Source organism: Sphaerodactylus townsendi, linkage group LG07 (assembly GCF_021028975.2).
Source record: "Sphaerodactylus townsendi isolate TG3544 linkage group LG07, MPM_Stown_v2.3, whole genome shotgun sequence".
Lineage (NCBI taxonomy): Eukaryota > Metazoa > Chordata > Lepidosauria > Squamata > Sphaerodactylidae > Sphaerodactylus > Sphaerodactylus townsendi.
In genome coordinates this window covers 82657831-82684405 of record NC_059431.1, presented here as the reverse complement: position 1 = coordinate 82684405, position 26575 = coordinate 82657831, and the positions used below count along the sequence as shown (strand labels likewise).

Below are 26575 nucleotides of genomic sequence, written 5' to 3'. Positions count from 1 at the left end.
CTGTGTGTGTGTGTGAAATAACCTGGATAAAAATTATGAGGTTCTTACTTTCAGCATGTGGGGTTGTGGGGGTGGGGCGGTTAAAATTCCCAAACAAAGAATTTTCACAAAAACAAGGAAGTGGCTAATTAGTTTCTAAGCTAGCTAATGTACAAAGCCTTAATTATAGTTCTGTTGTTAAGTACTTCCAAAGATCAGTTCAAAATAATTGAAACCATGTCGGCCCTAAGAACAAAATCAAGTTTAGACTTAAATGTAACTCAGTGAAAATTTGGATTCAAACATGTTTTCTTATCTATAGCAAAAATTTTACACAGACGTAAATATATATATATGCACCATGCAGAATTGCCCTGAAGTGAAAGAAAATGTGCAAGCATGAACACATCGTGAGCCTTTATTACTGAGTTGTTAATTTTTTTAAAAAAATAAATTTCTTCACATACAAATGAGTGATTCTGTTAGCTTTACAGGTATATCTGCTCTACTTTTATCATTATTACATCTAAGATATTATTAATAGTAAAAGATATAGTAATCAGATAAATAATTTTATTGGAAGCTGTTGTTTTACAATTTCATTGCTTCAAGTGATCAAACTCATGTGATATGAATACTAGATAAGAAGGTGTAAAATACCAAACATGTAATATTACTTACAGTATGTGCTAGAACCATGAATGCTGCTGTTTTTATAAATCATTCATATTGATAAATCTATATGTGTATATTTCTTATACAACAGCACAGACTAGTGGTTGTCTAACTATAACAAGCTTATGCTTTCAACTTTTGGAAACAATGAAGAAAATCCAGGGAGACTTCAGTTAGAAAGCATATTTCCATTTTAAACTGGAAGGAAATTGAAAATAATTATTTCTGCAACAATTTACTTACACAGAATGTATTTGTTCAAAACCATGTCATGTACTGTGTTTTTTTCCAAATTAAATTACCTAGTTATACATGGTGGAACTTTGCATGCTATTGTTATTTGTTCTTCAAAAACAGGTTTATTTCACATTATTGTATAAAAAAACTACTTACTATCATTTACCATTTACCATTATAATTTTGAATGAATTTAGCCAACAATTTCGATGCCTAAAATTGTTAAACAATAGAAATAGCTAAATAGCATTGTTATTGGTAGCTTATAATGGAGAGGGAAATTATTCAGTAATTGTTCACCTCATCATGATTGAAGAGTAAAAAAGCTAAAAGGTGAATTCACTAATTCTCAACAAAATAATATTCAGACAAATGGCAAGAGAGCAAGACACATGAAGAAAATAAAGGTATGATCTTGTGTCAGCATATGAAATTTTCAGAATTTGAGGGGAAGTCCTAGAACATATCTAATACTATTTTTAAATCTCTATCAAGAACTTAACATTTTTACCTATTATTGTAACTCTGTAATTGAAGAGGGTTTTAACACCAGATTTTGGAATTTTCTCTAATACTTTTACATTATCCCAGTTCCCTAATTACATTCCTGATTTGTACAGCTTCTGTTTGGGCCCATATTCTGTTCATGCTCACATTCTGTTTGTGCCCATAGTAGTTTCTGTCCTTTCATGCCCATAATTAGCCAACCCAGACAAATTACAGGAGGGTGGGAAGGACTCTTAAAAACTGTGATTGTCTCTTAAAAACTATGACAGGAAGGGTATGAGAGAAGCATTGACTTGGAGGAAGACAAACCTGACATAGTTCTTTCTCCTTTGGGTGCACTGAGCCAATGCAAGGAATGGACTTTTCATTTTGGTACTGCATTCATTGCTAGGCACCCAAAAGGTTGGCTGATGTGAGTAGAGATGCCTCTGTCTTCCAAACAGGGTCCCTTTGGTCCACCATAGGTCTATCTGGCAATAGTGGGGATGTGTTTCCATACACTCAGTGGTGAGTATATTTAGCAGGTTTGCACCACTTTGGTAGTACCAGTTGTTAAAATGGTGCTTGTAAACAACCAGTTGTTAAATTATTTGAATCCCACCACCAGAACCAGTTGAAAAATTATTTGAATCCCACCACTGCATACACCCTACCTCCAAAGCTGCTATTTCCTCCATCTGAATCGATCTGTGTTGTCTGGAGATCAATTGTAATTTTGAGAAAATTCTAAGCTCCACCTGAAAGATGGCACTTTTAGGCCACAGCCTCCATAATACTTTTTTTTCCTTTCCAGTTTCTTTCTTTAACATACATCCATGATCTATTATTTTCTCAGGTGCCTGTTTGTTTGGTTTTTTTTGTAAAATTATACCCCATTTTCCCATTAAATTTATGTACAAGGTGACATTAAAAATGTTTTCTAAAAAAAGGTACAAAAAATATAATTCACAAGCAAATTTAAAAACATTACCCTAAAATATAGTGGTTTTCACTGTTCTCTAACAGGGTAGATGCCAGGAAAATATGTTTGGAGAGATCATTTTAGTCAGAGAATCACAACTGAGAGGACCCCAGTATGTGATAGACACTATAATCAAAAAATGGGCTGGAACGAAATCTCTTTTAAATCAGTACCTAATTTGCTCCATGATTTTTCATTTGACTGTCCAACCATCCTACAGTTTCTCTCTTTATGGTTGAAATTAGGGTCAGGTTACACATTCTGGAAGGTAGTCAGCTAATTTCTTTATGCAAGTAATTCAAGTTATCAATGGATTAATTCATTGACCATTCATTGATCATTGCCATTTTAAAATACTGGATGTTTTTCAGCTCATGCTGTAAGTTACCTGGAACAGTAGTTTAAAAGTAAGCAGACTATGAATAAAGCTCTCCCACCTTGGACTGGCATGTCACTGCAACTGGTGGAAGATGGGGAGAGTTGGGAATTTGTCAAGGGAGAGTGCAATAATTATCTCCACATGATATAAGTGAGGTGCTGTTTCAAGTTTAATTTTTGAATTGAACCTATAGAGATAAAAGATTTGATAGCATCCTTTCTTCCTACCCCCTTCTTGCCTCAATTACCTGTTTCATCTGTTATTTTCTAAAGGGCTGAAATATTTAGTGCCATAAACACTATGCAACATTGATTATTTTCTGGTCGATTACTGTTTTCTGATACAAGTTAATAAGCACATATTGGGCTGACTAAAAAAGAGATAGAGAAAAGAAGTATAGAAATCAGAATATGTTTTTAACTTATTGAATCCTTTCTTCCAAACAACTTTAATTTGTTACAGAATTCTCACATTCAACACCAGCATCAAGACTGTGGCCTGAGGATCTCTTTCTTAATTACTTCTGTTACCATCATTGGAGATCTTTCCAAATATTTTCCCCAAAGAATTCATAAGCACAGAGATGTGCATAAACATGAACTTAATTAAAGGGACCAGGCAAAATAGCTTTTAACTTTCCTGATGACAATCAACCTTTTATCTCCTCGGATTGCTTTCAAACATCCTGTCAAAATGCTGGGTATCAGCATTTATTTATTTATTGTTCCTCCAGAGTATCAGGATTAATGATGTTTGACACCACCAATTAAACACTACATGTGAGATTTTTACATGAGGATATCCGGGAGACGCCCCTCAGCCCCTCTTTAGAATCAAAATAATTTGTCTTTAGATTCTCCTGTTTTGGAGAATCTAAGTGGTGGAGGAGAAACACAAAGGTGATTTATTTGTATGTGAGTGGCTTATTTGATGCCTGCTAAAAGCAGTGAGACAATTTACTCATTTATTTATTTCCTTTCTGTTTTTTTTTTAATCACCAAATGACCTATAACAATGAAATTACTGCCCTGAGGTCTTAAAAACCAGCAAAAATAAACTAGCATGAATAAATAAGCACACACTCATAGTCTAGGAATGCCAACCTGTAGAAGGAGCTATGTCCTCTAAGCTCCAGAAGCTGCTTTGGACAGCGGACTGTATGGCATGACATCCCTGCTGAGCTTCCTCCACTTTAGGCCTGAGCACCAATAAAAATTATCAGTAAATTTTAGGCTTTGGCATTTTTAACTCAGAAATTTTCAGTAAAAATGAATGGAGACAATATCCATCAGCTTTATTTGGCTATTACTGAAAATATTCTGGTTAAAAAGCCCAAACCTGTAATTCTTCAGTTCTGCCCTCCCCCGCACTGTTTCCTCACCCTTTGGAGACTTAGGAAATGGTGGGGGTAGAATTGCTCCCACCCCTGGCTCCCAAGCCCATGTAGGCTTGGGAAATAGTATGGAAGAGGATTTAAAAGGCTGAAAAAGTAAAATGTTATTTGGTTTTTTAAGCCCCAGGTACATTTAGCTTTTTGAATACACCTGGGTTTTTTTAATCAGTAACCCCCCCCCCCCCCGGCCAATTAAGCAAAAACCAAAAAAATTGCCTTTTTCATTTTCCTCCGTAATTTGGGTTTACTGAATCAACAAGCCTACTCCATTCTCCCGATTCTGCCCTATCCAGCTTGTACTCCCAAATTTCCAAAAAAAATCCCAAGTTGGATTTGGCAGCCCTTCCACAGTATCTACCTCTCTCATACATATTCCACATTCAGTTGAACCTGAAGAGTTACAATATAGCTGTTTCCTGAGTTATGACTTTCATTAATGAGGGACACTGTGTATACAGCAACCATGCCAATTGCTACAAGCTGACAGTTTCTGTTAAATGTATAGATGCAGTTGATGTTTCTAAGCAATTATCTGAGATACATTTAGTTTATCTCTTGGCCCAGTAAAAGGACTGGGCAATGAGAAGGAATGGATAGTAATTCACAGAATATTGTTGTCACTGTTGAGAAAGAGGCAAATGGGAAACAATTGACTGTCAGTAAAATAGGTCATTATGGTGAAAGGAGCTGGATCCCTTTAGAAATGTCTCTTTCCTCAGAATAAGCAGGGCAAATTGAATTCTGTCAAGAGATTTATAAATAGATATCGCCTTGAGTTCTATTAGGGCAAGGTTTTCTTCACGGTAAACTTCTGTACTTTGCAGGGAATGAATATCTTTTATGCAAAGCAGGAAGTGGCAAGGAGAGATCTTACACTGTAGCTGTGCAGCTCTTTGAAAAAATCATAACATTTTTAGGACTTATGAAAAGGAAAAGATCACACGGTGAGTGTGATGAAACTCCATATTATGTTATAGCCATGAATTCAGCATATGAGCTCAGAGGGGGATTTTTTTAAAAAAAATGTGATGTGCCAATATTCTTTGTGTGAGGGAAAGTAGGTCATATGAATTTCATGTTTCTTTGTTGAATTCCTTTAAATATCACCTCATAGCCATGAAGTCTAAATGGCATAAAAATATGTAAAAGCAGTCTCATAACCAATAAAAACAGCAATGAAGAATAATGAATAAACAGTAATTAAAACTGTGACATCAGATTGGCAACATGAAAAACAACAAAACATAAATCAGCAAAACATTTAGTTATGCAGAGATAAAACTGAAATAATTAAATCTGCCATACATACAATAAACAGCTCAGAAATATCAGTATGTATCAGCTATCTACCAGGTACCTAAAGCTGAACCATACAAGCTCCAAAGAATGCTGTCATGGGGTGGTGGCAGGTGTGGAGAAGCTTCGTTTTTCATGATGTATTTGGGACAAATTCACAGGATCCCTAATGATCATCTTGGTATTTGGGTAATTCATATGGGAGAAGTTTGGGTCACTTTGAGGAGATATGGATAGCTGCAATGATATTGGGTTCATATGTTAACAGCTGACAAAAGTTAGCAGGCTAAACTTAGGGCTGATTGGCAGCTGTTCAGTGACTGTTTTCAGAGAGGTCAAGGTGCCCAATGCCCTTAAAAGGCAGAAGGTGCCTTTACTCTCTACATTTTGCAAGGCTGTAAAACAGCTGTTTTCCAGAGAGCATTTGGCAGAGCATGAATGGATTAAATTCTGTGCCCTTTTTAATCTGTAGTTCTATGTATTATTAATCTGAGCATTTTAAAAAATCTTGTATATTAGATTTTTATTTTTGTGTCTTTGCAACCTTGTGTTTCATTAATTCAATAAAATTGATGTTTCAATGAAACATCACTTTGGCTCTATCCTATATGGTAAGCCTTGTTCTCACTGAACTGAGGAATCTATTCTGGTGCTGTTGTGTTTCTAACTGTACATGTAATTATCAATATAAAAATGTCCTTCCATCAAAGTCCAGTCCTTCTTTTATTCAGAAACTGGTGAGTGAGAGGATATACCACATTTGTTGTCTGTTGTATTGCCCTACTGGGCTGTTTTGCACTTGCTGGAATACTTGACAATGTATGTGCTAAGTGCTGCCAAGATGCTTCTGATTCATAACAACTCAATGAATCAGTGTCCTCCAAATCATCCTTCCATTACAGCCTTGCTCACATCTTGAAAACCGAGGATCATGGCTTCCCTAGTAGAATCAACACATCTAACATTGTGTCTTCCTGTTTTCCTGCTGCCTTCAACCTTTCCTACTGTTATTGTCTTTTCCAGTGACTTTTGTCTTCTCATTATGTGACCAAAGTACAACCACCTCAGTTTTGACCTTTTCATTTCTAGGGACATTTCAGGCCTGATTTAATCTAGAACCCACTTTTGGGGGTTTTTTTTGGTGATTCACACTATCCATATCACTGTCTTCCAACACTGCATTTCAAAGGAATCTACTTTCTTCCTGTTACAGATAAGGTTTATTATTGCAGTCAATTGACCCATAAATTATACATACAGCAAAAAATAGTATCCAGTCAACAATAACAAACAGGTCCTTAGATGGAAGGAACAAAAGGGGTACATAGACTTAGGAGCAAAATGTTATAACAGGGGAACAGCGACTTGAGATCTCTGGTTTGTAATTCTGAAAACTTTTGCCAGAAATTATGCAACCTCTGATGTGATCCTACATTTTTTGTCTTCTGACAAAAGAGTATGTGGGATTGTTCTGTACTGCTTCTAAATTTCAACATTAGAGTAAAAATCATCTGTTGATGCTCACAATTATAAAACTTGCAAAAAAAGAAGAATTTTGGTAACTTTTACATTTTTTTGATTGCATAGTCAGAGAGGATGAAGAACACCTGTGAGCCACCACGAAGGTTTCCAGATGGAAATATGTTTAGCCAGCTTTTGTGAACAGCCATCAATAGTGAAAAACCATTAGTGTTTACAAATAATTGGCATGGAACAAACAGTATAGCTATAGGACCAGAGATCAGCTGTAGCAATCTCTGCGCTAGAGATTTAAGTGCGATATTGTACTACAAAAGAAGGGAGAAAGACCTATTGAGGCATCTTTTCTTGCTGCCAGATTTATCCAGCTACTGTAATAATTAACCTGAGCTAAGTAGCTTAGTAAACCTTTGCCCTGTGAGAAAATCTTTGTTTTGAGCCAAAGGCTTAATGCTGCAGACCATGTTCTGTAAGTCAAAGGACGCTCACCCATTTCTAATAGAACTACATTTGAAACATAGTTGGTACTTTGAGGATTACTCTTATAAATCTAGCTTGAAGTCTATCCAGCTTCTGAGAGGCTCCACAAAGCCAAACTTCCACAGCATATAACAGTTGCATCCCCACTTTTGTATTAAAGATTTTTACAGTGGGAGGAGGATAATGTGCAAAGTAAAAACATAGGATGGATAATAGACTGATGTTGGCTTTCTTCAAGGCTAATTGTCTGTGGGTAGTTCAGGAACCAGAAGGGTGAAAATTTAAGCCCAGGTCATATTTAACTGTGGTGGTAACACATGCTTTTAAGGATGAAGAAATTAAGATGGCAGGACCACCATTTGGGCAGTCCTTATTTATGGGACAAACAGCATTCAATGAGTAAGTAATGAAACCAGACAAGTCAATGTTCTCAAGGGCTCAGGTTTCCTGAAATAATATATCAAACTTTTTTAATGTAATGCAAGAAGGAACTATCTGCTCTTTTGTTAGGCCAAACAGCAATGTTCCATGAAAAAAAATAATGTAACATATGCCAAGGTGAGCTGGTGTCATTTCACCGAGCTAATCACTCCCAATGAACCATCTGAGTCTTGGTAGATGAACACGTTGTTATCAGTGTGCAACTAATAACAATTTGAGATGGATTCTTCCACTTCCACAGCCAGATTATGTTTCATCACAATGTCAGCATCAGGATTCACCTTGCTTGGAGATAGTAGTAAGTTGAAGGAGATATTTTGAACAGGCAGGGATAGTCCAAAAAAGTTGTAAATAATAGAATTTACCACATCTGCAGGGTTCTGTAGATACTTATTTGAATTAATTGGCTTGTTTTGGGATAAGCTTTGTTCTTTATTTGTGACACAGGTTGCAGTTTGAGTATTATACCTGGGAGAAGGAGCATTTTCTTCCATGTTAAAATCCCTAAAAATCTGGATGGGAAATATTCTGTAGGTTTGCAAATACCAAATTTCCTTCATTTGAAGTTTTGTCATAGGCCGTTTCCGCACGGCCCGTAAATGGCGCCCTGGGGACGGGAAATACGCCGCCCCCAGGGAGCCATTCGTACAGGCGGCGCTGCTGCAACACAGCAGCGCTGACCTGACTCCGCTCCCTCTCCCCCAGGGCGGCGTCAAGCTGCCCTGAAAAACAACCCTTTAAAGGGTTGTTTTTCCCTCAACAGCGTGTTCCCGGTGGCGCGGTGTGAACAGCACCGCCGGGAACACGCTGTTTCCCTTCTCACCTTGTCCCCATCGTCGGCCTACTGGCCGTCGAAATACGCTTGTCCTCCTCCTTCTGGAGGGTTGGAGGGCAGCGTGAAGGCGAAAACTTCGACGGCTATGGCCGACGATGGGGACAAGGTGAAATCTCGGGCGGAAGGGGGAAGAGGAGGCTCCATGCGGAGCCGCCTGCCACCTGGAGAGGCCGTCCGCATGCTTGCATGCGAACGGCCTCCGCCTCCAGGCCGGCAGAATACTTGCCGGCGTGGAGGCGCCTCAATGGCCGTGCAGAAACGGCCATAGAGTCTTGGGGGAAATTCAGTAAAATCTTGGTATGTTGAATTGAAACTGTGAGAACCACAATTGAGGGGACTTAAAAAAAATCTTTATAAAAATCTGTTGCAGATTGTAATTGGCTTTTGGGATGGAATTTCAGCAAGGCAACCATCTGTTATATGGAAATAAATTGAGGACTATTTGTGATGGTAACAAGAGTAAGCTCAAATTCTTTTGACTAGAGGCAGTGTCTGCCTCCTTAGGAGAGTTTGTTTCCACTACTCAAGAGTGGACCCTTTCATTTACTTTTTTGTAAGGACTGGTCGGCTTATTAGTTTCTTTAAGACTTGCCGATGGAGTAGTGACTTTTGCCAGAAGTTTGTTTATTTGGCTGGCCACTTGGTCCATTCTTTCTTCAATATGCTAAAGTGTCCTTGCTGTTAGCAGGCATGACTGTGCAAACTTTACAAGGAGCCTTGTGAGGAAATTATCAGAGGGAGTTGAAACATTCTTCCTATTAGCTTTCTTCAGTAGCCAGCTTTCACACCCATACATAGTAATAAGGAATTATTATTATGATTTTCACATTGTTAGGGAGGGAAAAAGAGATGTGTATACAAATACACTGTTTTGTCTTTTTAATGTCTCTGAACCTTACTTCCCTGGCTTTTGCAAGGGACCATGGACAAATGTAATTGGTAGAAATGGGATATAAATGTTTAAATACCTAATGATTCCTCTGCGTAGAAAACCGGATGTCAGAATAAAGGATTCACTCACAACATGCTAAAACATTTTTAATGTGTAGGATTTTTAAAAATTCATTATTGATTTGAATAGAGAAGGATGGTTCCCAATAATGTCAAGCTCTCAGTAATAGGAAGTATTTATACGGACTTTTGATAAATGTACACAGACTAAGTTTATAATATCTGTTAATAATAGTAGTGCATTGTGATGAACATGAGATAATGCCCCTTGTTCTCAAGTACAATTCATTTATATTTAAAAGCAGAATAAGGAACCTTGAATGATCCACCAGATGGCACTAAGCCTCCATCTACCCCAACAGGAATAGTAACAGTTTGAATTCATCTTCATGGAAGATTTCTGTTAGAGAAACAGTATAAGCTCAGGGCTAAAAGCTGACAGAAAACAAGAAAATGCTTTAATCGTCAAGGTTTTGTTTGTTTGTTTTTTACAAGACAGAAATAATCCCTATAGGGGAAAAGTATATACAATTCCTTCTGAAGTGCACTGTGAGGGTTTGTTTTACTATGGTTGGAATGTCGATGACAGACATATTGATGTAAGATTATGAAAGGATGGGGCGGTATAAAAGTTTAATAAATAAATAAATAAATAAATAAAAATCAGGAAACCTAGAAAACCATATTTTAACCCACTTGATGGTTTTTACAATTTAAGGTTATGTGACCATGTGGAGTTTTATGTTTGAATAAGATTAATGTTTCATGCAACATGAGAAACAGTCCTTTTAATTAAACAACGGAATTTAAAATTAAAAACATGGAAAAAATGTCAAATATTTGGTTCATATTATCCCTGTTTTGGAAAATATGGATTTACAATCAAACCACAGTGCTCAACTTCCAGTGTTTCTGAATTCCTGTAACAGCAATGCCACATTAACTGACATTATATCAGACATGTTGAGGCAATAGGGACATCTGGGACAGCTTGTCCCGGGCACCGTCATTGCTGTCACATGCCGGGGCCAGGGGCATTTCGGGAGTGGGGCATGTCAGGGGTGTTTGGGGGCATTTGGGGGGTGGGATGGGAGGGGGTGCATGGGCAGCTCATTCCCCAGGTGCAGTTTCCCCTCCCTTCATCACTGCATTATATAAATAAGAATGTTTTGTAATGAATCTCATATGCTAATGTAGAAAAACTGCAAGAATCATGGGTCATAGGTCTATGGTTGTCAACATCTAGGTGGGGCTTGGAGATCTCCCAGAATTAGAGCTGATCTGCAGGGCAAAGAGATCAGTTTGCCTGGTGCAAATGGCTGTTTTTGAGGATTGGCACTGTGGTATTATGCTTCTCTCAGATCCTTCCAAAAACCCTGTCCTCACCAAGCACCATTCCCACATCTCCAGCAATTTCCCAACATATCTAGGACTGATATTTTTTAGGAAGATGATGTCAGTTGTGGGCTCTTCTTTTATTATTACTTAGACCATTTGACTATTATAATCAGAATTATTTATCCCAAAAAAGTCATGAAGAAGATCCTTTCATGAAGCTATAGGTGAAATACCTCAGCATTATCCACACCTTGATTCTTTAACATCAACAGATAACTGCTAGAACAATTATATTCAGCATGTTTCTAAAAAGATTGCAAAGTATAAAAGACAGAGAGGTGTGTATGACTAAATAGTTAGTGTGTTCCCAAAATCGGTTTGCTCCTATGCAAAGTGTGAAAAGTTGAGACTTAAGCTGATAGTTTAAACTAGGGTTATATACTTGTCGGTTATGTAACAACTTACGTAACCTTTACTTCTTTTCAGTGTGGGCTGCTCTAAGCATAGACTTCTTGACCTACCAGGGATCAGGCATTCATATCCAGGTTCAAACCTCAGCATTCTATCATGTTTGGCAAAGGCTACATACAAAAATGTTTGTGAGAGGGGATCTCATCACCATCTACCCATGCTGGTCAGTGTTCGGCTTCAAATGTTGATATCCAACCCAAGGAAATACTCCCACAAACTTCCCTGGCACAGATTGACAGGAATATGATTAATTTTTAGTGAGTCCCTAACAATGATATGTAATGGTTATGTATTAAATCTATAGCAGGAAAAGCTGCCCTAGCATATTACACAGGGCCTTAGCTGACCTGCAAGATTCAGAATGGTGGAACACAATCATGGGTAAACTCACCTTATTAGGTTTTTCTCTGGAGGAATTAGTGATGAAGGACGCCCAAGAAATATACAGTCTAATTAAAACTAGACTACTTGATCATGCAACTGGAGCAGCAAAGCATTTACCAGAATGGCCTCCTGTCAGCTGCGACGAGGTGGTCACCCTTATATCTAACCTAAAACAAGGGAAAGCGCCAGGCCCTGATGGCCTGCCACCTGAACTCTTTAGAAGATTCCCGGAGTTCTGGGCCCCTATTTTGGCTACCCTGTTTACTAAAATTAATAACAGTGGCTGTATCCCTAAGTATTGGACCGAAGCTATCATTGTACCTCTATATAAAAAAGGCGATCCATCAAATCCATCTAACTATCGCCCGATAAGCTTGCTTTCAGTGGCTAGTAAGCTTTACGCAAGGTACCTTATGATACGTCTCACTGCCTGGTCCTCTTCAGTGCTAGGCCCTGAACAGATAGGATATGCCACAGGTAAATCCACCCTTGACCATTAATCTGGTTTTAAATCATTTGGCAGAGAAATATTGCCATCCCAAGGTGGGGAAACTCCTTCTGCGGCTTTCCTAGATTTGAAATGCGTATTTAGTTCTATCCCCAGGAATCAGCTGTGGAAAAAAAATTGACAGTGTTGGGGAACGGGCAAAGAGATTACTGTTTCTCATTAGCCAGTTGTATTCCTCAACTACCTGTCAGGATTAAGTTATTGATCGTGCTGTACGCTTAACTTCACCTATGGGTTTCTAACAAGGGAGTTAAACAGGGTTGTATTCTTGCTCCTCTCCTGTTCAATCTTTATTTAAACGACCTTGCTCCTCATTTATCTCAGACTGAAAGTCACGCACCCATTTTGGGACAAAGACCCACATGTGCACTTCTCTATGCAGACGACACTGTGTTACTGTCTCGGTCCAAGGTGGGCCTGCAAAGATTACTTCAAGCGCTGCGGCGTGCTGCGCAAACAGTATGTCGATTAATTATAACAAATCCAAAGTGCTGATCTTTTAAATTCAAAAAACCTCATGCGTGGAAAATAAGCGGTACATTGATTGAACAGATCCATTCATACACAGATATTTTAGGAATCACCTTCCACCATTCTTTTAACTGGACCTCTCATATCCACCCGACTCTCAATACAAGTACAACCAAAGTGTTGGCAACATCCAGATTTTTTCACACCAGAGTCGGTCAATTTTTTCCTGCCGCCAATGGAAGTTTTTTCAGCTAAAACTACTGCCTGAATTACTTTACCGGGCTCCAATCTGGGGAGCAAAAACCGCTTGTGAAAGTAGAGAGTGTTCAATCTTTGTTTTCGCGTTGTTTTGTGGGTCTTCCAAACTCAATCACGTATCAAGTTCTTTTGTTTAGAAAGCGAAGCCAAGGCGATTTTTTCCCGGGTTTTGGCTTTCTTTGTTTAAATACTGGCTTCGCCTTCATTTTAAAAGCCCTCCCGAGACGGTCTGACATATCTTCTGTTAAGCGACCACTTCCACTCCACCTGGCACACCAAAATTACCAATCAAATAAACAACATAGGTGTATCTTTTGACCAACTCCTACTGATGGGCCCGAAAGACAGGCTTTTGAGGTTTTGAAATAACGTACTCTTGACATTGAAGGGCGGCTTCTCACAGCCAGACCGCCAGCAAAACTTGTTCTCCCACATTTTTATGGCATTTCACCACCATTGCGGGGTTTTATGGCTAAATATATGAGTAATTTAATCAATCCACATCTCCGTGGAATATTTTTATGCTTGCTTTCGGCTTAATGATGCTGCGACTGCCCAAACAAGGGGCAGATATCATGGCATCCCACAGGAGAACGGGACTTGTTCCTGTGCAGCGGGCCTACCCGAAACAACTGAACACGTGCTCCTTCATTGTAAAGATTTGGAAGTCCATCGGTTGCTTTTTCTCGAGGCCATCTTGAAGAAATTCTCAGTGAGATCAGACAAGGAAATAGTTTCATACTTGCTTAGCGACCATCTTCCCCACACTACTGAATCAGTTGCCAGGTTTTTAACAAAGGCACTTGGATCAAGAGTGAAACCTTTGTGTAAATTTTAGTCAGTTGGTTTTAACATAATTTGTATTTTACCACTCTTTATATGCCATTAAAGGTTTTGTATTTGTATTTGTATTTGACTACTTGATCAGGAGCAACAATATTTAATCAGCCATGCAACAACATCATGTTCCCCATTACACCTGGGTATCAATCCCAACATGGGTAAGATGGCCAATTATCTATTACAAATTCCAGATCCCAAACAACGCTGGGTTCTGACCAGAGCCAGATGCAATGTCTTCTCCCTTGCCCTTTTACAAGGTCACATTGAGAAGCTCCCCCATTGGACAGAGTATGCCCACATTGTCCTACCGCTGTGAAACATTGGAGCATATTGCATGTTACTGTCCAAAATATAACTCACAGAGGGAAGCTCTATTATCTTCAATTATAGGTAAAGCCTCTCCCAAAGTTTGCATGGTAAAACTATTTAATAGTAATGATCCTCTGATTATAGGGAAAACAGCTCACTAGTTGCAGGTCATGTCGCTAAGAGTTAATTAACAGCATACGTTATATCTTTTTCTTGTAATTCAATGTTGCACAAATTTGCTTAATAAAGGTTTTTGTATTGTATTGTAATTGTAAAGCTGCCCTCATTTAACAATACGTTTAACATAACATGGATCCTTCTGATAAACCTTCTTATCACACCTGCTCACCTGTTTTGAATTGGTGAGATAGTAATTGTAATGAGTTTTAACCAGACAACATTTTTCATTACCAGAATGAAACTTTCTTGCCTCCTCCTGCCAAGTGCAATCCATTTATATCCTTGAAAAAGTGTTTCTGGATGATAGAAGACCCTAGGGAATAACATGAGGGAGGTTTGCCATCAGAAGAAGGAATTGGTAGAAATCAGCAATTTTCTCTAAATTCACCCCATTATTTTTTATAAGAGGGACATAGTTACTGTAAGAAACATTACACAATATATACCCACATGCTCCATGACCAATTTGAGGAGAGCAGACATTTAATTATTTCCTGATCCAACAACCACATCAGAAAAGCTGGGCAGCTAACACACTGTCACTCTTATCAGGTGATATAAGTTTCATACAGTCCTTTTATTTTTATTTTTATTAAATTATTCAGTTGTGATTCACATTAAAGATGAACCTAGTCCAATGTAATGTGTGGTCTGCCTACCTGCCTTTTGATCAGAAGCAATGAAGGAGAAGTGATATTCTCATTTTAATATAAGCTAACAAAGAAAACAAAAAGTGTCTCCTTTACTACTAAATCCTACTTCATATGCAATTTATACAGAAAACAGCTATACAGAAAATACATGTGAATGTACTATAATTTCTGTGAAAAATGATCAATATCCCTCTTACCTTAATACAAAGTGTTTATCTTTGCAACCGTGGGAGGACAACTGCAATCTAATATTTATATGCTTTCAATATAAATTCAAAACATTTACTTATTTAAGTACAAGAAAACAGAGCTTGTTTCTTTGATTTCATTCCTTTTTGGTGTCCTAATTTGTAGAGATGTAGCACCTCGAATTATAAAACTCACTCAGCATTTTATATTTTTAAAAAACTGACTTTTCCTAAATCTGTACTTACATGAACCTGTGCAACCTGGACAAATTATCCTCTTTTAGCAGTCTTTTCTAGTTAGTTTGCTAGCTTTAACTTAGTATACCAACTCTTTTCCACTGGAGTTATTTTATCAGTGCTGGTATAACTATAACTACTTAACTACCAAATTTGACTTTCAGCAGCCCACGCAAGTTCTTTTCTAATTAACGCCATGTGGCCACATATGGAATGTCTCAAAATAAACTTTATTTGTGCAATAATTATTTAAGTAGATTTTATAGCATTCCTGATTAAAACATCTGTGCATCATTTTATCTTTGGAATTCACCATCTTTTGTTCTGTTATAACCCAGCTTATGTCTTTTTATCTAATTGCTCTCTGATGTTAATCAGATATTGCAGAGAAATAATGCTTGAAAAAAATTAGCCCAAATAAGATTTTTAAATGTTTATTTCTCTTGTGTCAAAAACAGTTGTTTAATAAAAGTGAAATATCTCAGTATCCTTGATGAAACATTGGCGCTGCTCAGAATTTTTGCCTAACAATGATATATGTGAAAAACCCTACCCTTAACTATTCAGTATACTAGGCATATAATGCTTATCAGTCAGTACTATCTAGAAGTTAGTCATCTATGTCCTTTATCAATGGTCATTATCTAGGTCTATTTGCCAATTTGTATGTACTAAGACACAACAAACACTTTACTCTTGCAATTCCCAGGTTTTTATAAACCATGTGTACACATTTTAAGGATTATTTTTTATTCAATTTTATAACCTTGCTCCCTGGACTCTTATCTATAGAATCTGAAATCTTCCAAATAATTGCAAGAAAAAGTGGCAACTGGCTATGGCCAATTCTAATTAGTTGGAAGGTGTGATAGATCCTGACTACAGATGGAGAAGCCAGGGGTAGCACTACAGAACTTGAAATGGTGTGTCATTAGCCCCCCACCACCACACACAAGTTAGCTTGCTGTGCAACATGCCAACATGTATATCTTTACCCTGTAGTTTGCCTGCAGGAACGTCCCACTTCCCCAAATCCCAACAAACAACAGCAGCAGTATTCCCAATTGTGGAGTAAACTAAGCTTCCAGCTCTAGCTTATGCTATTGAGTATAAGCCTTTCTAAACAAGCTTTGAAACCACCAACCCAATATGTTATCATTGTGCCAGCATTGGGAAATGATTTGTTTCATTCTTGCATACTTGAAAAGAAATGGTGCAGAGATCATTTTACACAGGGAAAAAAATCTTAGTGCAGAAAAAGCATATAAAATTGTAATGTTTTTCCCTTGTTTTAATACACAATTTGTTCTCAATGTTGTACTTTCTTGTGTAGCAGATGGCAAGTAACTAGAATGTTTAAGTAAAGTATAATGAAAATAGTTGGACTGGATGACTTATATATTGGTTCCTTTATGAATGCAGTCAGATCTTGTAGATAAGGTCTTGTGGATAAGAAGTGCAGCCCATCTCTCATATTTCTGAGATTTTTGTCCTATCATTCTTCTGGTGCAGCAGCGGCTAAAGTGCTGTCTAGATGCTGAAAAAGTCTACACATGGGGGAAACCTGGAAATATGAATAGAGGGCTTCCAAGAAATGGTGTTTTTTGTTGTTCCTAGTAATGCTAATCTTGTGTTCTATTTTTAAAATCCATTGGAAGATAGTTTAATGCAACAATTTTTTATTCAGTTGCCATGAACTGGAACACATTTTAGAATACAAAATCATGCATCTCTCTTTGTCCATAGTGACCTTCAAGGAAGAAAACAGACCTTTTACTTTCAGTACAGGTAGCATAGCAAGATAAAGACACAAGACCTCATCATGGGATCCACTAGTTTATTTAAAACAACTGATCTATGTCATCAATTAACTATGATAATAGTTAATTGAAAGCAAGCTGTGCTAGGCAACCCAGCCATGGCTGCCTTTTGTTTGGGTGATTCTACCCCGGCCCCAAACTCAGTCAGTGACTACTGATGACCATGTTTGTCATTGCCTATGCACATTGTGAAAAGAACCCATCCCCCTTCCCTGATGTGCTGTGAAGCCAGTACCAAGTTCAGAGAAATGTTGCTGAGCACCCAAGGTGATATGGAAAAATACATTTCTTGAGTGTGAAGGTCACAGTTCTTTATAACTACAGAAATTTAGACAGATGAGAAAAAGGATAACTAGGCCGTTGGTAGTCATAAACACGGGATATTGACACTGAACTGTACCACATATAGAAATTGCTGACATCTTGACTAATTCCTGCTGTACCAGCTTAGCTAATTAACACTCTTAGAAAAACCATATTAGGAAAACAAAGGTATATGTCAAATGATGATTGAAGATTGTGAGCCTTCGTGGCTGGATGGGATTGGTCAGAAGGACAGATCAGTGATGCCTTAAAATGAGCTGTGCTGCGACACAGACCCCAGAGTGCTATCTCTCCATGACTGCAGACATGCTAATAAACCTTACTTGCTACTAGCCATCCTTGTGTTGGATTCTTTGATTGCTCCTTCAGATGCCCCATTCCACTATCAAGCAAGTGATGGTCTGTTCAGAGCATGCCCAATGACTCAGGGTGCTCACCACTACTGCCTGCCTATCAATAAGCAACCTACCCTATCTCTGTCAAACTAGTTATGGCCTAAACAGTCTGTGACCAGGCCTGGTTAAGCTATTAATATCCACCCTACCTAAACATCATGAAGCAGAAAAAAAAAGCCTCCCTCAAAAGCCAATCAGAGAATAATCCCAAAAATTCCTGTTTGGCCACAGCATTGACCAGCTAATCCTGTGATATTCGAGGGAAGGTGTGTGGATTAGCAACAGAAGGCAAAAGCTGCCTAATGAAGGAGAAACAGCAATAAAAGTTTCTCCCTCCAGCCTTCCCACTGGGTGGCAGCTTTTGACTTGTAGAAAACCTGGCCTCATTCAGATTGGACTGGGACAAATCCTGGCTTACAGCCAGGAATGACTCTCGCTCCACTACACAGTAAAGACACAATACCACATTGTGGGTTTAATTAATTTACAGTTGATCTATATCATCAACAGTTGATCTATATCATCAGCTATGGTAATGTTTAATTGAAAGCAGACTGTGCTAGGCATCTCAGTCATGGCTGCCTTACATTTTGGCAATTTTACTCTGGCTCCAAACTGGTGGCTCCCGCTTACCTTCTTTGTCATTGCTTGCATATACTGTGCAAAGAGGTGCCCACCTTGATGTACCATGAAGCCACTACTAGTTTCGGAAAGGGCTTGCTGAGCACCAAAGACAACTCCTTCACATGTCCCATCCCATTTCGAACCAATTGATGGTCTGTTCAGAGCACTCCGTCCATCACACCTGATGGCTCGGGGTGTTTGCCATTGCTCTCTACCTAGCAATAAGCAACCTGTACTGACACTGCTAGACAAGTGAGTAAACCTTGCTTAACACCCCTTGCCCCACCTGCTGACTATGATATAACTCAGATCATGGTGTAGAACAGCTAAGCACGTATCTGCCCTGAGCCCAAAGCCAGTTGGGAATGGGTGGATAAAAATGTAAATAATAATAGCGATGATGAGGATACGGATGATAATAATGATACAACCTTCATCAGAGATGAATACCATCAACCTTGTACAGAATGGGAGCAGCACTTAGCTTCAAAAAGCAACCATTGGCAGTATTTCATTGTATTAATTGTATGTTCCATATTCTTTCCCACTGCTGTTCTGACAAATGTGCGCAATATATTCCTATTCTTGTGGCTCACTTCAAGTGATGCTTTGACAGTTTAGACTTATATAAAGGAACACATCAAACTATTGGTGAAATTATCCTGATTAATGCTAATGAAATATTCTAACTTCAGAGAGTAGTATGTATTTATCTGATATGTTTGGTCTGAAGGATCAGCACACTTTAGGTGGCAGGCAAGGCAGAATTCACATTGTCAACAGGCTACTATTTTGGTGTCTTCAATGACAGGAGTGAGATGCAAAAGTGGTTGTAATTAGTATGCATATGCTCTCAACACTTAGCTTTTAACATAAAATAATAAATAGCAAAATCTCTTATGCAATTTACCGAATAGATGTATTCAATATGAATGAAGACCAAAGTAGGGGTAATAGGGTTTACAAAGTTTTCAATCCTTTTTCCTTATACTTATTTACAAAAAATTGGGGGTTGATAACAGCAAAGTTTCAAGAGAAATAATGTAGCTTGTTGCATTAAAACAAAATGTACACCTAATTTTGTAATCTACATTGCTGTTAGGATAGAACTTTGCTTTGATTTCATGTTGCAAAAATATTGCATGCAGATGTGCGGAGTCCGCTTCCCTCATTAACCACACATATACACTTATATTTGTTGGAATAGAAATGGCCACAGCCCGGTTTATTAATAATAACACATAACTCTTTTTGGAAGCTGGGCGAGCATACCAGGGCACATCCTGGCCACCAGGCAGTGCACTGCTGAACCTGGTCATGGTCAGCTAAACAGCTGACCCCTGGCCCTTCGGGCAGCGCACCGCTGAACCTGGCACTGCCCCCCCATGGGGATCAGGACAGGAGGTTACTAGATGCCACTTGGGTGCCTACCCATTTGTGACACCCCCTCCTGCTGAGGTCGCGAGCTTGAGACAGGGGTTCCAGGCCTGCACCCTCAAGCCCTCCACTACCCCAGACCTCTTATTGAGGCCCCCGCCGTGGGAAAGTCTGGCATGCAAGCTTGCCTCCCCCAAAGGATGTGCCCCTATGCCCTGAAAAACTGCCACTGAGCTGAGACAAACAGCTCCTGCCCCAGCTCCCCGGGCCTGGAGCCAGCAGCCTATTGCGTGCCGCCCAGCCACTGCAATAGAGCATGCCTCATGGCATGTAGCCAAATGTCCATCCCCACTTAGACAGGTGAACTCCATCTGGCCCAAATTGTGCCTCCTGTGCAAGGGATATTTCAGACTGTGGGATAACCTCACTTCTCATATCCCATACCACTTGGGCTGCGGCCTTGCAGGTCTCACTTCTGAAGACCATAGCTACTGCAATAATGTGTCTTTCATGGCGTGTCACCACACCTCTCTGCCTGACTTGGACAGATGTGCGCCAGCAAGGCAAAATTACGCTGTCTGGTAATGGATAACCTCACCACATGACTCCCAAACCACTTGGCTGTGTCCTTGCATCTCATATACCTGGCCCAGTTTATGGTTATTGAATGAGAACCAGGGCTTCCCCTGCTTAGCCCCAGAGAGCGAGCAGGATCGAGCCAGAGTGCACTCTTGTACTAGCCTCCGTTGTACTAGGGCTGATAGCACTCTGCCATGCCTGCCTATGTGATAGGCCTATCCAATTATTCTGGCCAACAGGAGCCACCAATGCTGCTTTCCAATCTGTAGACAACCTGCCTGACAGACAATGCCCCTCAGAGCAGGGATGATGACCCTCCCCCCCCCCGGCCATGGCATGTGGTGAACTACATCAGGAAACCGCCTCATAGAGCAGAGATGGCAGCACATCCCATTGCAAACCATGTAGTCCGAACCAGCTAGCGTAATGATGGAGTCCCCACCGAGGCTCCATCCCATCTGGATGGAGCAGCAAACCAACCGGCCCAATGGTCTGAGCTGTGTCCACCAATCCATACTCCAGTTGGTTGGCTCACCGAGACTAGATAAATAAATTAGAGAAAATTGAAGTTGAACATCCACTTTGTAAACTAACGACACCAATGGCTGACCGTCCAAATTCACTCTGGGGTGACTGTCCTCCGCTGCTGCCACAGCAGCTCTTCTGCATCAGGAACCCACTCCGGAATCCCTGGTGGTAAATCCCAAGCCACCACCCAGAATAACAGACAGAACAACTGCCATCTACACAGGGGAAACCCATCTCTGGTGAGAGAATGTGCCTGAAATTGCTGGTCACTAAGCTAGGACAACTGCAGCCTCAGTGACTGGGCATGAAGGCCCCGCGGTGTGGGCTTAAGCCAGTTCACCAGATTATCATCCACCTATCTTTTAACATGGCCCCACACTGGGTCTCGGAGATGGTTTGCCACTGCCCGCCTTCATGTCACCCAGTACTCTAAGCAGAGTCAAAGTGTGTGACTGGCCCAAGGTCACCCAGCAAGCTTCCATGGTGTCAGTGGGGATTCACACGTGGTTATTCCCATGTTCTAGTCCCACAACTTAACCACTAAACCATGCTGGCTCCCTGTGGTTAAAAGTTGTCCCTCTGCCAGGCTGGGCAGTTTGGAACTGGCCAGCCAGATCACCAAATTGTCATCACCAATGACACTTCGGCAAAATAAATGGCCTGTGGTCCTTTACAGAAGGAACAGGGAGGGAAAGACTGAAACCCACTGGCATCCAATAGTCAAGTACTGACAGGGAAGACTTGAAGGATTCCCCTAATGCCACAAGAAGGCCTCCTGGCCAAGCAATATCAAGTAAATCACCCACCAATAAAGACTTGAGGACTCCATCCATGGTCAAGTGCTGCCCTGGTCACACGGCTGATCTGGAAATGCCTCTGGCTGCCGGCTGCTTTGGCGGCCAGGGAGCGGGAACAGTCCATCTGGCGACGAAATAAACTGTCGGCAATACCCTTGGTTATACCTGTAAAAGACCAGCCTTAAAAGAAATGCCAATTAGTTCTCATAACGACACCAACTCCTGGGCTAAGCGCCCAACCCTTGCTAAAACAGCTGGATCGCCTAACAACTGCCCATGCCACGCTAGGCTCTAACATAATTATTTTGTGGTGCCGTAGGGAACACTGATGGCAAAAGCCGTATGGTCGCCCATGGATTGTGCAAGCTGGGCCTAAAGGCCCTTTACAGTGCTGCGACCCTGCTGACAATTTGGATGCTCTAATGGGAAAGCATATCTCTGAGATGCTTGAATTCAAGCCCATAAACAACACTTGTCCCTATAAATCCAATACCTGTGGCAAATCCAGTGAAGACACGTTCCCCTTAAAAGAAAACCCCAGCCACAACACTTGATAACATGGGGTAACCCTGCCACCCGTCAATGTCAACAATCCTTCCTGAGCACTAGAAGTGAACATGAAATCAAGTAGAAAAGATTAAGAAACCCTTACTACTTGCTTAAGACTGCACATGTACCACATATGAGACCGTGAGACAAGAAATTAAATCTCATTTGTGCCAAGTCCGACAACTTGTGATAATACCCTGATTGTCGCTTAGTAGGCACAGAGGGATGATCGCTTCTGATGGATTTGTGCAAGGTATGTCAATATTGAACCATATACAATTGGCTTTATCAGCAAGGAATCTGCCCAACCAGAGCCAGCCCCAGTGAACTTCTGAGCTCTGACAAAACAGGGGAGTCTGGTCAGCCAGCTCCGGGCATAATGAATAATCAATTTCAAGATAGCTGGCTATGTGTCTATAAATCTTCACGTCTTTGGAATTATTATCATTATTATTATTTATTATTTATTATTATTAATCACTCAGTTATTCAAACCTTCCTGTCACTTGTCTTGGGCTCAAGGCCTCTGACAAATGTGATAATATTACCTAGGGCCAAAAGAACCACACAGTAACATTAAATACCAGTGTATTGTCAAAGGCTTTCATGGCCAGATTCAACTGGTTCTGGAGGGTTTTCCGGGCTGTGTGGCCGTGGTCTGGTGGATTTTGTTCCTAACGTTTCGCCTGCATCTGTGGCTGGCATCTTCAGAGGTGTATCACAGAGAAAAGTCTGTTTCTCACTGTGTCTAAGTGAGAAGGGAAAGTTTAGTGTGGTATATTGTCCATGTCCCAGGATGGGGAACCAATCATTAACTGTTTGGATGGAACTTGCTATGCAAAGGTATGGTTGAGTGCATTGTATTGTGGGTGGGGTTATCAGTCCATTTTTTAAAGTACTGGGAGCCAGGCCCTGCTAATCTTCAAAGTCTCTTCTTTCTTATTGAAGTTGTCCCGGTGTTTGTGAATTTCAATGGCCTCCCCGTGCAGTCTGACATAGTAGGCTTCTGAATTGTCCAAAATTTCAGTGTTCTCAAATACAATGTTATGTCCAGTTTTGTTTAACACATGTTCTGCAACTGCAGATTTTTCAGGATGGTTAAGCTGACAGTGTCTTTCGTGTTCCTTAATACGGGTCTGAATGCTGCATTCTGTGGTTCCTACATGAAAGGTCTACATAGGAACCTTCCCATGCCCACCTTCCCATGCCCCCCCACTTACCTTAGTTCAGCTGGCTGCTCTTTGCAGCCAGATGAACTCTGGGCTTCCCACACGGGGCCCCGCCCCTCATGCCCCCCCACCCCCACTTACCTTAGTTCAGCTGGCTGCTTCAGACTGCAAAGAGTAGACTGCAAAGACTGCTCCAGGCTTCTGCTGGGCCTGGCAGGGTGGGAAAAGGGGAAAGGGGAAGGGCAATTTTCCACCCCCCACGTGACCCCAATGGCATGCGCCCATGGCACGATGCCTCCTCTCCCTGTGGCAGCTATGCCACTGCATACAGCTATATGGTAGTGTCATATGCAGAAAATTCCTTTCTTCCCTCCCAGTAATTTCCATAGCTGCTCTACATGGCCAAAATTTGCATGAAGAAGTTATTCATAGTCATTCAAAGCTATTGGCAGAAAGGTAGGTAAAATACCTATTCTTTTAAATATGTCTGTAGGTCAATCCTTTCCTTATCAGAACAGAATCATAACAGTTTTATTGTATTAGCTTAAAACAATAGCAAAACAATAAAAAACAACAAATAAATAGTACAATCACAGAATCAAGTACAATTGGAATAAAATTTGGTATGCTTTCCACCAAGTGTGTTTGGTCAACTTGTCTACAAATATTATTTGCTTAATATGATATGAACTTCAGATTAATTCAGAGAACTTCAGTCTTTGTTCTCCAGTTTATTTCTAATATGGACCTTATTCTGAATGTGTAGTTTATTCTCACTTTAGTTTATTCTCAAATCTGTTTTCACGTTATACAACAATAATACCATTAGAATGTATGCACAATGGTATGGTAACATTCAAGAGGGACTAGCTAGAAGATTCTGAGCTGTGTGCTTCACTACTAGCAAGAACACAGATATGCATTTGCAAGCCATTAAAATCATTTTCTGGGTTAACATCATGTCTGCATCAACACTGGGCGCATTGGTAATAACTCCTGGGTATTTGCTGCAATAGAAACATGGCTGTGGCTGAGAAATTTAATATTTTGGCACTAGACAATGTAGGAAGCTAAATTATTCTTAGCCAAACAGTTTGTCAAGAGAGATAATAAGTGGGTATTAATTACATGATTGTCATAAGAATATTTTAACTGGAAAAGTGTTATGAGCCTTATAACATAATATATACGATCTACATGCTCTATGAACTTGATTATTTTACAATATTACTGTTTTATAAATTCTGATTATATTGTTGATATATATACTTAGTTCCATTTACCTGCATTGTTGGCCATTTAATGGCATGATGTTTAGTGACTGTTATCAATTGAATATTTTGAACTCTTTAACAGGGGAATGTTGAAGAGTCTTGCACTTCTAACCCTCCAGTGATCAATTAATTTGAATATTGAAGGCCTGAAAATTGGTGAGTCATCCTTTTTAAAAGTAGATTTCATTTTAATGTTATGCCTTCGTCTACACTGTGAGATGAATATGGTCAGAGTTAGATGAAAACTAATTAAATAATTGAAAAGTAGAGCAGTGTGTCAGCTTCAAGAAAAAATAGTAGTTTGACTGTCTGAAGTCTACATGGTTAATTAGAATGTTTTGGGGCTTGAAGAAATATGAAAATATGTTACTCTGAACAGCAGAGGCTTATGTAATACTATTAACTTTTGATAAAAGCTGATGACCGCTTGGGAGGTATAAAACCTATTCGAAATTAGGCTAGTGAAATGAAACATGGTATTGAGATAAAATCCACATGAGAATCATGAATGTTTTTTTAAGTATTAGAAAGAAATGCAGAGTCAGAATTTGAAATCCACTACATTACACAATGCTATGTTAGAATCTTTGTGGTTTCAGAGAAAGAGCAGCCACGAATCAGTGCGGCTGCCATTACTGCCTGGAAAAGAGCACAGCAAAGAGGCCCCTCCTATGCCTGCCCTTAGTAGGGTGGAAGGAACGCGGCGGCCCTGCCCATTGTGGGCAGTAGCATCATGATGCCAGCATGGCGTTATGATGTCATCAGGAGGGGCAGCTGGGAGCCTTTGTAAGGCTTCAGCCAGCCCTTGTCCCCTCCTTCTGGTTTGAAGCGGCAGCAAGTTGCCCACCCACCTCTCTCTTTGGGGCATTGTTAATGAATGAGTTTATTGTCATAACCAAGCCAGCAGTTGGCGTATGGTAAGGGAAACTGAAGGGCTGATGGTGAGGGAAGCTGTGGAGCTAACCCTCTTTGGTGGAACCTCCTTAAGAGGTTTGGGGTGAAACAAGCCATGGGTCAGGATGCCCAGGCGGGGGCTACTGTGGCTTGCCATTTAGTGGTAAAATGGTTCTTCAGCAAGTGGCCTGCCACCTAGCTAAGTTCCACTACCACTGCACTGCGCAGAATGGATCTCCAGAAAGTGGCCTACTGCCCAGCTGGGTTCCATGGTTGCTACACAAGGTTTTCCTGCAACAGTCGATTGGAGGAAGGTTTCACTGGGGGACAGCACTTGGGCTGGCTAATGTACAGATCAGATCCCATGCTGCGCCTCACACTTCTTTTCATCCTTTGTCAATAAAATGGTTTGGCTATGGCCAAAATTTTAATCCCACAGTTATTTTGGTTATAGGACTCTGAACAGTAGCAGTCCCGCATTCAGGTGACAAATGCACTCAGCTGAGATCTCTAATTGGGTGAAACCATTATCATTTTTTGAAATATTCTGTTCAATATAATTCAGCATAGATTAGTTACTCTGTAATATCCCTTAATCATTATGATCACAAATTCAAAGTGGTTATGAGTGATAAAATATAAATATGCATTCAATGAATGTTTATCAGCAGAAAAGGAATTAAAAACTGCATTAGTGATTATGAGTATCAAACTTCATATGACATTAGTTATTCTGGACTACAAAGGCTTAATTCTATACAAATACATGAAGAGGAAGCGCACTCATTAAAA

The 26575-nt window shown here is 39.9% G+C and overlaps 1 protein-coding gene across 35 annotated transcripts in view; it reads left to right on the top strand.

Moving 5' to 3' along the window:
- The window catches only part of PTPRD (protein tyrosine phosphatase receptor type D), a 1487793-nt gene that overhangs the window by 318848 nt on the left and 1142370 nt on the right, over window positions 1-26575 (top strand). For all 35 annotated transcript variants that reach the window (XM_048502785.1, XM_048502811.1, XM_048502810.1 and 32 more), the window contains one exon: window positions 24972-25045. The gene's annotated coding sequence lies outside the window, so the exon portion shown is untranslated. The remainder of the gene's footprint in view (window positions 1-24971; window positions 25046-26575) is intronic.